The following is a 13,591-nucleotide window of genomic DNA, read 5'->3' on the forward strand; positions in this document are numbered from 1 at the left end:
AGACAGAAATATTGAAATATTGAATGTATCCTTTCCAGCTCATGATGCAATAAAAATTACATGTAAAAAAGGATTATGGAAAGATAGACTAAAAATTAATTTGAAACTAAATAATCTGACCCTAAAGAATGAGTGGGTCAAAGAATGAAAAACTTCATCCAAGAAAATTATAATAATGAGATAACATCCTAAACTTATGAGATGAAGCCAAAGCAGTTCTTGGGGGAAGTTTTCTACCTCTAAATGCTTACATAAGTAAAATAGAAAAAGAGGAGATCAATGAATTGGGCATTCTATTTTTAAAAAAGCTAGAAAAATAACAAATTATAAATGTCCAATTAAATAGCAAATTTGAAATTCTAAAACCCAAAGGCAAGATTAAGTGGAGAAAATTGAAATTAAGAAAGCTATTGAACTAGTAAGTAAAACTAGGAGTAGATTTTATTAAAAAAAGACAAAAAAATATATAAATCTTGGTTAATTTGATTCAAAAAAAGGAAGAAAACCAAATTACCAGTATGAAAGAAAATGAAAAGAGGGAATTTACCACCCTGAAGAAGAAATTAAAACAATAATTAGGAACTATTTTGCCCAACTTGATGCCAATAAATTTGACAATCTCAGTGAGATGGATAAATATTAACTAAAATGTAAATTGTCCAGATTATCAGAAGAGGAAGTAAAGTACTTAAATATCCCTATCTTGGAAAAAGAAATTGAATGAGTGATCAATGTACTCCCTAGGAAAAGATCTCCAGGATCAGATGAATTTACAATCAAATTCTACCAAACATTTAAAGAATAATTAATTCCAATATTAGGTAGACTATTTGGGAAATAGGCAGAAAGGAGTCCTACCAAATTCTTTTTATTATACAGATATGGTACTGATTGTGTGTTCACCCTTCTTTGGGGAAGAAGACCATGCCATCAGAGAAATAACGACATGACTTGTACTTGATTTTGTTTTGAGTGAGGGAGGGCTGTGCAGGTCACCAGCCTCACTTCCCCTCCAGAGCCATCTGAATCCAGTGACCAGATATTCATCAAGATGACTGGAGATGACTCAGGATGATTATTGGGGTTAAGTGACTTGCCTAAGGTCACACAGCTAGTGAGTGTCCAGTGTCTGAGGTGAGATTTGAACTCAGGTCCTCCTGACTCCTACACTGGTGCTCTATCCACTGCACCACCTAGCTGCCCTATGGTATTGATACCTGAACCAGGAAGACACAAAACAGAGAAGAGAAATTATAGATGAATGTCTTTAATAAATATCAAAGCAAAAATTTTAAATAAAATATTAGCTAAAAGATTACAGCGAATTATCATGAGAATATTATACTCTGACCCAGGAGGATTCATGCCAGTAATGCAGGGCTGGTTCAATATAAGGAAAACTATCAGCATAATTGGTCATATCAACAACAAAACTATTAGAAACTACATATTACTTCACTAGATGCAGAAGAAGCAATAGACAAAATACAGCATACATTCCTATTAAAAACACTAGAGAGCACAGAAATAAAGGAAGTCTTCCTCAAGATGATAAGTAATATCTCCCTAAAACCATAAGCAAACATTACATGTATAATGACGATAAAGTAGAAGCATTGCCAATAAGATCAGAGGTGAAATATGGATGTCCATTACCACCACCGTTATTCAATATGGTACTAGAAACACTAGTTTTAGCAATAAGAGAGGAAAAAATTGAAGGAATTAAAATAGGCAAAGAAGAAACAAAGCTATCATACTTTGCAGATGACAGGATGGTATACTTACAAAGTCCAAGAGAATCAAGTAAAAAAACTACTTAAAATAATAAACAACTTTAGAAAAGTTGAAAGATATAAAATAAATCCATACATATCATCAGCATTTCTATATATTACCAACAAAACCCAATAGTAAGAGAGAGAAAGAGAATTTGTTTTTAAAGTTACTATAGACATTATAAAATATAAAATATCTGCCAAAACAAATCCAGGAGCTATATAAACACAATTAGAAAACACTTTTTACACAAATAAAGACAGATCTAAATAATTGGAAAAACACCAAGTGCTCACAGGGAGGAGGCCAAGCTAATATAATAAAAATGACAATTCTACCTAAATTAAGAAAAAAGTAACTAAATTATGCTCATTCTTCAATTCAATGAAACTAATAGAATGCAAATGCTCCAGAAAACAAATGGAAAGGACATATAGTCAAATACCACCAACAGGAGCACTTTTTGAAGCGAAGAACTGGAAACAAAGTAAACTTAAGCTGTAATGATGAAGAAAATACAGCATACAAACCTAATGAACTATTATTTTTCTGTAAGAAATGATTAAAGACAAACTTCAAAAGATCATTATGAACCAACGTGATGTGAAATGAGCAAGACCAGGGGAAATAATTTTTACTCTAACTACAAAAAAGTCAAAGGAAACAAAGATGAATGAATTGAGAACTTAGATTAATGCACTGAGGAGGTTTAGGTGTAGAAGCCAGATGACTGAGCATGTTTTCCGCCTTGTTCAAAGATGTGAGGAATGAGAATTGCAGAATCAAACGATGAATTTCATTTGGGAATAGCAGTATTTCAGGAGATCATTGAGTAATAATAGTGATGCTTTAAAAAAAGAAAAAAAATGAGTTATCAAAGAAACATTTAAAAAAGTACAAAGAGGATAGCAGAAGCAAGATATTAATATTTTATATATTTATAGTTCCATATCAATGATATTTTCTGTTTTGTATATATATATATACATATATATTCTAATCTCTTGGTATATTTGTCAAGTTTATATATCTTTTAAACCAAGTTAAAAATAAATTCAAATGAACCTTTACATTTAAGACCAAATTTCAATGTGGAATTAACAAACTGACTGAAAAAGAAGGTTGGCTTCTACATATATATACATATATATGTTTCTTATATTCTTATATTCATAGGACTCCTCTACTTACAGAAAGCTTTCCATTCATCTGTTTTCTACTTTCAAATTTTTCATCAATATCAAAGAAAATAATGACTTTTTGCTAGACAATTTGAGCTTCAGATGTGGTTGGAAATAGAAACTTTGACTTTTTGCATCCATGAAGTTTACTTTTTATGGGATTTTTTTTATCTTTATTTTCAGGGTCCTGGTATAGCACCAAACAGTCCCAACAGCTGGAGAGTTTTAAGGGTTTCTTTTGAAGTACTGACAATCAATATGATCACTAAGAGTTTACTCTCAACCCACTTGAATATAACATTCTTTTTTTATGCTGAGACCTAATTTGTCCTTTCTATTTTCAGTGCTCTCAGTTTTTAATAGTGAAAAATCTTCAAGTATCATTTATCAAATCTTGAACTACGTTGGAATTAGAGAAAGAAAATCCTTGAGAGGAATCAAGTTTAAAAAAATGAATCTAATGAATAAAAAGAAATTTAGAAAAATATAAAGAGTACTTCACTGAGATACAAGAGACTTGGTTTCTAGTTTCAGGTCTATCACTATGTCACCTTAGGAGAGATACTTCTCTATTCAACGTCCATCAAATAGGAGGATCAGACTACAGCTTATCTTTAAGGTTTCTTTCAGGTCTATATTACACTAATTATTACAAGTCTGTATTACACTGTATTTCACTAATTATTACACTATATTACATTATCATAAATAACAAATAATGGGATGGGTTAAAAAAATAATTCTGGAAACTCCTATCATTTGAGTTCATATGTAGCCTCACCCTGAAGTGAGGATATAAACTCCTTAAGACCCTTCTTCAAGTCCATGGATTTAATTCTGATATCTAATACTGACATATTAATGTTCAACATTAAAGAAATCATACATAAATTCACATTGTACCATTTTATGTAATGGAATCACATTATTTCATCTGCCTAATCAAATAAAAAGCCATGCAATATTTTCCAAGGATAATGATCATAACTTCTCTGAAGAACACTCTTGGGAACTGATTTATGTTCTTTATCTCAGTGTTCACTTTATGGGTAATTCTGGGTAAATGAAGACTTATAATCATTTAAATATGTGTTCTGTTCCTTGTCCAAGTCTCTATTTAAAACCTGCAAGTTATTTTTTTCAGTATTTGCATAAAACACCCTTAATATAAAAATACTATGTGTTATGAATTAATCTCTTTTTAAAATGAAAGTGCTGAAGTCTTACCATTGACCATTCACTAGTATAATTGCTAGTAATTAAATATTATCTCTTTTAATATCTTTTTAAAGTTGGCATCGGATTCTATATCCTCATCTGGTTGAGTAATGCATACTCAGAACAGATTTTCTTTTCCCCATTAGGGTGAAAATATATTCTCTTTTGTAACGTGACTGTGATATAGTTTCATTATGCTAATAGATTAGTATATAGACTAGTCTGTTCTTTTTATCATTTTAACATAGGCACTCTTTCAATGAGTCTGAACAGTAGATATATCTTAAACCAGAAAATAATTACCTCTTACTCCTCCATGTTAAATAAATAAAGATGAACAAACAAGCAAGCAAATAGATAGAAATATGTAGATGGATCAACCATCTTTTAAAACTGCCAAGCAGACAGTAGTTATAACATTTTGTTAGCAATACATGTTGTCAATTCCATGAAGACAATTATGCAAGGTTCATCTAGGACTGTTACAAAATAGACTAAATGATCAATTAACCAGCTTACATTTCTGAATGAAAAATATACATTATGCAAAATATTTCTTTTCTCAAGCTTGTAATAGTTCATTACCTCTTTTAGTGGTATTGTAAAATAGAATTCCCCAAAAGAATTTGGCCATTTTGACAAAAATAATCCATTCACTTTAAAGAACGTTTATTGTGCCTTCATTATGTGTAAAGCATCATCTGTCATATACGTTACAAATTAGTTGAAGAGATGAGACACACATTAATTTAACATATTACCTAAATGGATGAATAAAAGGGAGAAGTACAAAGAACATACTTTGTTATCAGACAGTGATGAGAGGTCCAATGATTCAAAGAAGACATCATGAAGAAGGTGGAATGTGACCTGGGGCTTGAAGGATAGATGGAATATTGACTGCTAGAGAGGCAGAAAAAAGTTCTAAGAATTAGGAACCAGTAAGCCTAATAAAATGTGAATAATTAAAAGAATTAATATCATAGTTAAAGCACTTGGTAGCAAAGTAGGTAGGGAGTTGGACTTGGAATCAGAAAGATCTAAATTCCAGTGCTACCTGAGTCACTTATTAGCTTTGTTCAGTTTGTTGTGAAAATCAGATCACAAGATACAAAGTACACTCTTTAAAAATAGATAAACATTAGTATATTAATGTTTATTATCATTATTATTTTAGATACCTCAACAATTGTCTATATTAATTTATGTGTGTACTCTCTCCAGTGGTGAAGATTTTTAGATCACTCACAACTTTTCACCATGTATAAGGCTTCTCCATCCCTCCTTCCCAACAAACTTCCAAAAGAGAATGTACCCAATCTGCTCATCACCTTCAGTTCTCTTGACATTATGTGGGCAATAAAGGGAACTTAATGCTGCACTTCAGGTCTCTTTCACTCTTCTTTCTTGTCAGGTGTACCTATATTTCTAGTCAAATATTTCTTTAGCAATGTATTTTATGTAACTTCTCAAATACAACTTTTCATTAGTAATAAGCTGCCTCACATGTCATTCATCGACCTTTGGGTTTTAATTATTCAGAGGCTAGTATTCTATGACTTGCAGCCAAACTGAAGCACCTATAGAATATTGACACTAAAATTATACACTCAGTAATAATGGGTGGGGGAGAGATGAATGTCCCAGAGAATATAATGAAAAATATTTCTTCCCTCATAGCAGAAAGGAAGAGGACTCTTGGACAGAATACAGTACATATTTCAATTATTCAATGCTTTAGCTCAGTGGTTTTTGTCACAAGAAAGGTTTCAATTTGCTGTGAATGACTTCAGTGTAAAGAGGAAGGATGTGTGTATACGTATGTGTGTAAATGTACATATGTGTAGGTGTGTATATATAATCATACGTATACTATATGCAAGTATAAATGTGGATTTTTACAAAGATTCATAAGGTTGTGAAGAACACTGCATTGTTTTCCAAAGAAAATCAATTTAGTTGTTCTCTTTCTTCTGTTCACTGTCAGTACAGATTATTTTATTTTCTCAATTGTCCAAAGTATATGTATTTATGGAGTGCTTCTATGTATTAACCATCCAATCATAGATAATATGGCGACTAATATGGATTCTTTATTTGCTTGGTTTGCCTTGTATGCAGAGGTAGGTTGAAGTCTTTTGAAAGACTATGGACCTAAAACATCTCAGGATTTTTGTAATTAGTAAAATGTTATTCACAGAATAAAGCATTAGAAAACCTCTTTTTAATTTGGATTTTATGCTGGCTATACTCCATGATAACGACTAATGTATTTGGTATTAGTGAGCCTTCCTTGACATTAATGATGATTAGAGCTAAATAACAAGCCTCAAAGAATGAAATTGACAATATTTTAACAGATAGATAAAAAGGTTTAATATGAGCATGGACACCATCCCTGAGTCAACTGTCTCTGTAAAGTCAGACCATCAACTTTTCAGAGCAAAGAGCAAATTTTCTAATATTTACAAGAAGAAAAAAGAGTAATAAGAAAAACGTTATGCCATACAATTAAGAAGATTTAGTCCTGAATTATATTAGGGAGCTGTCTGATTTTTTTAAAATAGAAAGTGGACAATGCAAATGAAATACACATTTTAATTGTCATAATTTCATCCAGAAATTAAATAACTATAAATTACTTGCTACAATGAGTATATCAAAAACTGCCAGTTAGCCAACAAATATTTGACTTACTTTGTGAATGGAGAGAAACGGATGTCAAAAGATTAGAATATAAAGTTTTGTTTAAAATCTTGTGAAGGATGACAGACAATTATGAGCAACATCAACTCATAAAGAAATTAAAGACAATGGAGAGGAAAAGTAATCTAAACAAAGCTTAGCAAGACATCCAATTATGCAAAGTCATCACAAAAATACTAAAGAAAACAAACTAAATGTAGACTCCAAATTAAAGTAGAAAAAATTGTGAAAACTATAACAATATTTTCTCTATCAAATCTAATTAAATCAGAATGAATTTAGGTGCAGACTTTGATGCTAACACCACAGTCCTTAAGCTTAGAGAGGATATAGGAATGACATTAAAAAGAACAAATGTGAAAATGAGTCCTGGATTCAAGTACACACACATATGCATACATAGTAATACTCAGAGACATAGTGTATGTGGATACACCTACATACATGTGTACATACAACTATACTATACATAAATATAGGTACATATGCATGTATATAGATCCCTAGGCATGTGAGCAGATATGTATGCATGTATGTAAGGAAACTTGCAAGGCACTGACTGACCAATTAGTAAAGTTGTGTGTATTCAGCACTCAAATGCAAGGACAGAGGTTTTTCACATACAGTATACAGTGGGACTTTTGAGGAACACCTTGCAAGAGAACAAGGAGAGAAAGGAGAGGTGGTGGCTGTCCCATGACAGCAACATGATCATGCCATTCAATGTCTGTAACTTTTGTACTTTTGTATGTGTCATGTATGTACAAACACATAATCATGGACACACACATATATCCATATGCACATGAGTACAATACATGAGGGTAAAAGATATTTAGATATTGATCCATATCAACATATAGATTATCTGTGCTTGAGGTGAAACAATTGTGAGGATGTAAGGGCACTGAGGGACCAATTTACAAGTAATTTAAAGATACTGAAAGCATACGGAAAAAACTCAGACATTTCTGAGTCTACAAAAAAGGTGACCAAGAAAACATCAACAACTACTGAACTACATGCCTATAAAGAAAATAAATGCGTATATAGCCAACAAATCAAGGGCATCCTTTATGAGGAGCTATGGACAAACTTTTGAAAATGATATTTAGGGTTGGCTAGGTGGCTCAGGAGATAAAGCATGGGCTCTGGAGTCAGGAGGACCTGGGTTCAAATTTGTCCTCAAACAAATACTAGTCATATGACCCTAAGCAAGTCATTTAACCCCAAGTGCCTCAAAAAATTGTATTTAACAATGGACAACATCTTCACCATTTCACAACTAACTGCAACATGTAAAGAATATAAGATTCCATAGTACTTACTGTTCATTGATTAGGAAAAAATAACTTGGGAGAACAGAATGCTGCCTTATGGGCTATTTTTCTATAAGGCATCCCCCATTCCCATTTCAGGAAAATTAAAGATTGCACATAAGATGTGACAAGAGAAATAATTACCATTCAGTAAATCTATGATAATAAATATTAGGCATGGCATAAAACATGAAGACATATGCTGACTAATACTATTACTACTGTGGTAGAGAACCATTCAGCAGAGCTCAGATGAAAAAGGAAAGTTCAGTGGATGATGTGATCTACTAGCTGCTACTATTCATAGATGATACTGTATTGATTGGATCAAGAAATTGTAGAGTCCCAAAGGAGATCTGTGATCACTCAATGGGATTAGGCTTGTCCATCTACCAAGATAAAGGTCTAATAGATGAAAACTATCTATTGCCAGATTTTTACATGAATCTGAATAAACACTGAGCTTAATACCATTGAGTTCATCCAACATTATAGCATAGATTGAAAATCAGCTGGACCCAGAATTGAAAAGCAGGAGAGCAGACTCAATTGCTTTTGGAAAACTTCAAGGAACTTCTGCTATTTTCAAGCTTATGGTAATAGAAAAGGCCCACCTTTTCAAAACTATCATTTTACCAATGTTGTTTTAGTGCAGAGAAACCTTAAGCACTACTGTCTCAAAGTATCTAAATATGAGCATAATACAGAGAGCACCAGAAAGGCTAAAATTGAGCTTCACGGACTATAACACAAAACCAACTTGGAACTGCCAAGAGGAAAAGAATTAAAGGAAGTGAAAGAACTGTGTAACAGAGAGAAGAGTTGGTCACATGGCAAGATAGAAGGAATAAGAGTTGTATGGAGTATTGTACTAGCACTGTCTTGATGTCGAAAGCCTTCAAAGTAGTGGTTGGATACCTGTGGTGAATTTTGTTGAGAATATTGACAATAATCCCACAGAATTGGCAGGAATGATGAATTGTAGTCTCCATCATTGGGGAGGGGAGTCTTCAATGAGCTCAAAAAATGCATTTGTTTTAGATTACGTATCAGGGAGCTGTAAAACATTTGTATCTAATGTTTCATCTTTCAAAGAATCTTCTATGATTCTGATACATCCCTTGATGGGGGAGAGCCATATTAAATTCCACCAAATAGATATAGATAGAGATGGATACAGAAATACCTATACATACACATATGTACACATATGTGTGAACATATATACTGTATATTATGTATATGTGAATATATTATACATGTATGTATATTTCCACCAAATACATATATGTGCATATATATTGAATAATTAGAGTGATCTTTTACTGTGAGTATAAAGATTCAATCTATTGTAGAATATTACTAGTGAAACCCTGCTTGTTCCTTTACCAAACTTCCATGCAAGAATCCCTTTTAGGAATGCAGATTGTTCATAAATATTTTATGGATATAAAAATATAAGCGTATGGTTAGAAGTTACTAATGTTTTCTCAAATACTTATCTTTTGGTACTGAAAACAAAAATTCAGAATTTTTTCAGGTCTTTGATATTACCTCTACTTTCAAATATCTTGATTATTTCCTTCTTTTTTGTCCTCAAAACTGTGTTGTCTGCATCATTTATTTTCACTGTGTTCATGTAGTCTATTTCTACTATTCTTTCTATGGTTTTCTTCAGTGAATTATCTACTTACACACATTGCACACTTGAGCCTATTGTCTTTTAAGCATTTGACAATAAGATTTTGCCTTTTAATTTCTTATTCTATTTAGATGCCAGGCAATAAAGAGCTTTCTTTGAGCAGCAAAATCATTGCCAATAATATGAATTTCCATTTATACACTATACATTTTAAGTGATTTCCTCAGAACCATTTTAAATACTCTAGGTGGCTGAATTATCCCTGCCTCCATCTTACAGATGAAAAAACTGAGGTTCAGAAGGGTTACTTCACTGGCTTCTGGACACAGAACTAGTAAATTAAACAAGGACTCAAACCTAGTTCTTGGTTTCAAGACCAATGTGATAGCATAACTTTTGATAGATGAAAAGACAAACTGAGTCTTCATCTCAAAGGTAACATAATGAATTGACAATACTTTTAAGACTGCTTTTCATTTCTGTCTTTTTTTAATCCAAGTTACTCGTTTCATTTTGGTCAAGGTTAAAAACTATAATTACATATTCCCCAAGCAGATCTTCACATCATATGTATTTCTTTGGCTTTGTTTCAGCTTTTCTCAAGGTTTTACTTGAAGCTAAACATCTGGACCATAGTAGTTCAAATGTACTGAAAAAGTGCTGTGGGATGTAATTGTTTTCAAGGATGTGTAATAACCAATTTTCATTCTACTTTTAGAAGAAGGACTTATTGACTACAGGGTTAAATTTTACATTAATGAGGATAGTTAAGGAAACTCTATTTCTATATTTGAAGATATTGAGAAACATGCATTTTTCTTAATAGTATTTTCACAGAAGTTGTATAGCCACTTCTCAGTTTGTTTGTTGAACCTTATTTGGTAGTGACACAATTTTAACTGATAGGGGATTTATAATTGAAGTAGTTAGGTTGTAATTTAAGAATATGATTGAGACAAGTGATATGAAAATCACAGTGAGAAAAATGAATTTCAGAGTAAGACAAATGAAAACCCTGAGAGACAAGAGTTTGTGGCTCAATTTATTAATTAGGCTAGCTGGCAAACAATAAATTAATGATCAGTAGTTTCTCTTGGTATCAAAAGATGCCAAGAGAGACCCTGAAATGTCTTAAATCCACTGTGAAAGGAAACTCCTCTAAGGAGTGAAAAATCAACCCTAACTGGTGGACATTTAATGAGTAGAAGGGCTAAAAGTCTTCAGTTCCTCCTGCTGAGAATGTAACTTGATCATGACTCAGCAGCCTCCATCAAACTGGGCAGGGGAAGCCATTTCCTTCCAGACCTCTCTGGCTTGTTTTCTCCTTCATGAACTGAGTTGCCCTCAATTCTAAAGGAAGGAACCAAGGACAAGGAGCTCCTCCTCCAGGCAAAGGCTAGATCTGACTGGTTCTGTTCATACTCAACAGAAATTAGTTCTCCCATTTGGGTGGGGTTCTGTCCAACTAAAGAGCAAGGGTCTTGAGGGCCCTTCAGTGACTGACTGATTTTTTCAGAAGTAGGTTTTTAACAAAAATAGAAGGCAAAGAAGGGATCACAAGTAAGTAATTAGTTGTTAATAATATAAAGTTAATTTATCCCAAGGAGAACAATATGGTCAAAATTACCTCAGAACAGCAGAAGAATCTAAGAAGCTTAGATACTTAGATAAAGCATTATGCTTTATCCCTACTACCCTCTCTTCCATAACATTTATTTCATCCTAAATGATCTGCTTACCATTCTATGTACACCAAAATGCATCTCAGGCTTTCTCTCCTTTTTCCAAACTGTCTCCCTTTCCTCTTTCTTCTTACAATACCTTTTGGAATTCCTAACCTTCTACAAGGCTCAGCACAGATATTACCATGGCAATAGGCACTTCCTGATCTCTCCATGTTCTCCTAGGAGTTCTGTACTTATTTGTGTAATTTCTCCCAAAGAATAAGCTTACTGAGAGTATTTTTTTTTGTCTTTGTAGTATCAAGACTTATAATGTCTGGCACACTATAGATACTAATAAGTGCTTATTGAATTGAGTTCTCCTGGGGAAAAAATGTTTTGTTTTAAGATCCTTGCTATGACTTCCTTTCTATTTCCTCCATGCCTCTCCAGTTCTGATAGATCTCAGAAAATGCAAAAATTTAGACAACTGACTGTAAGATCTTCCCATTTCATGTCTTGTAATACGTTGTCTAGATCTTTTCCTTGGTCTTATCACATTTTTTCTTTAAATCACGTTGATCTGTGCATGTTTCCTCCCTTTCTAGTTGACTATAATCTCTTTGAAAGCATGAGATACACTATTTTTCAGCATTGCACTGCCAGAATTTGAGAGCATATTATCTGTATTAAGTGATACCTGAATGTGAACTGACACAACTAGACTAAATCAGTGACAATGGTGAAAATCAGAATAATCTTCTCCTTTTCCTTCTTCTTTAATAAAATGATCTTATTTAATTTTATCCTGAAACTATAGGCATGTATTATGAAACCATACCAGGAAAAACTAAATTCTTAAAGAAAATGTTTCTAGAATTCTGTATATGGAACTCCTTTTTTAAAAATACAATATATTTCTTTCCTCTGAATTATTTGACCTGCCTTGAAATAAAATTTAATTACCCATTATATTTAGCACTTAGAATCGTTGTCCTTCCCATCTTTCTCCAGGACTTGTGTAATAGCTTCCAAACTGGTCTCTCTAACTTCTAGTCTCTTCTCTATCTAATACATTCTCTACTCTGCACTTAAAATAGTCTAAGACCCATGTCTGACTATGTCACTTCCTTATGGGGAGAACACATATAAGTTGTTCTCCTTTGCTAAGAAATGAGCCTAGAACTTATGGTCCCTTATAATCTGACTCTTACTTATCTTATCCATCTCATTTTTGCTACTTTTCTTCATAAAAAAGCTTCTAGATTCCAGTAAATCTGAACTACCAGATATTTCCCAAATTCAGTACCACATCTCTCACCTCACTGCATTCGCACAAGGTATCCACCAGTCTTTGGAACAGATTCCTGATTTCCTTCTCCTCAAAATTCTGTCTTCCATTGAGACTCACCACCTTAAAATCATTCGCAATTATTTTATTTGTTCTGTTCAGCTGTTGCAGAAAAACTGTGCAAGCACCTGAAAGCCTCTGGGACCTTGAAAAGCTGGTGGATACCAGCACGATATTTAAGCTCTCCATTTATTACCTATCACCCTCACCTCACAATTGGTTCATTCCTCCTTCTGATCATATGTGGCTTTAGTGCTATCTTCCACATCACTAGTTGCACGTTGGCAAATATTTCACTAGACTTACATTCACCATTCACTTGTTTGTTGATATTGACAATGTCAGATGATAATAATGATGGAGAATATATACAAACACACCAATATGTTACATGCACAAATACACATATAAATATACATATGTGTGCATATGTGGGTGAAAAGAATGTGTTTACATGGTGCCTACTACATGCCAGACATTGTGCTAAACAGCTCTTTTTACAAATATGGTCTCACTTGATCCTTGTAACAATCCTGTAAGTTAAATACTCTTATTATCCTCACATCCCCATATTATAGTTGAGGAAACTGAAGTAAACAGAAGTGACCTGATCAGGGTCACATAGGTAGTAAGCCTGAGGTTAAATTGGAATTCAGCTCTATTCACTGAGCCAATGGTTTTCCCATACTCTATTTCTTCCTGCTTTTTCTCCACATGTACTTGTGTATATCTAT

At 33.0% G+C, this 13,591-nt stretch overlaps 1 protein-coding gene across 1 annotated transcript in view; it reads right to left on the bottom strand.

Moving 5' to 3' along the window:
* GPC5 (glypican 5) overlaps positions 1–13,591 on the bottom strand; it is a 2,038,323-nt gene that overhangs the window by 831,395 nt on the left and 1,193,337 nt on the right. The gene's annotated exons all lie outside the window — the stretch shown is intronic.

The sequence above is a fragment of the Notamacropus eugenii genome, chromosome 6 (genome assembly GCF_028372415.1).
Source record: "Notamacropus eugenii isolate mMacEug1 chromosome 6, mMacEug1.pri_v2, whole genome shotgun sequence".
Lineage (NCBI taxonomy): Eukaryota > Metazoa > Chordata > Mammalia > Diprotodontia > Macropodidae > Notamacropus > Notamacropus eugenii.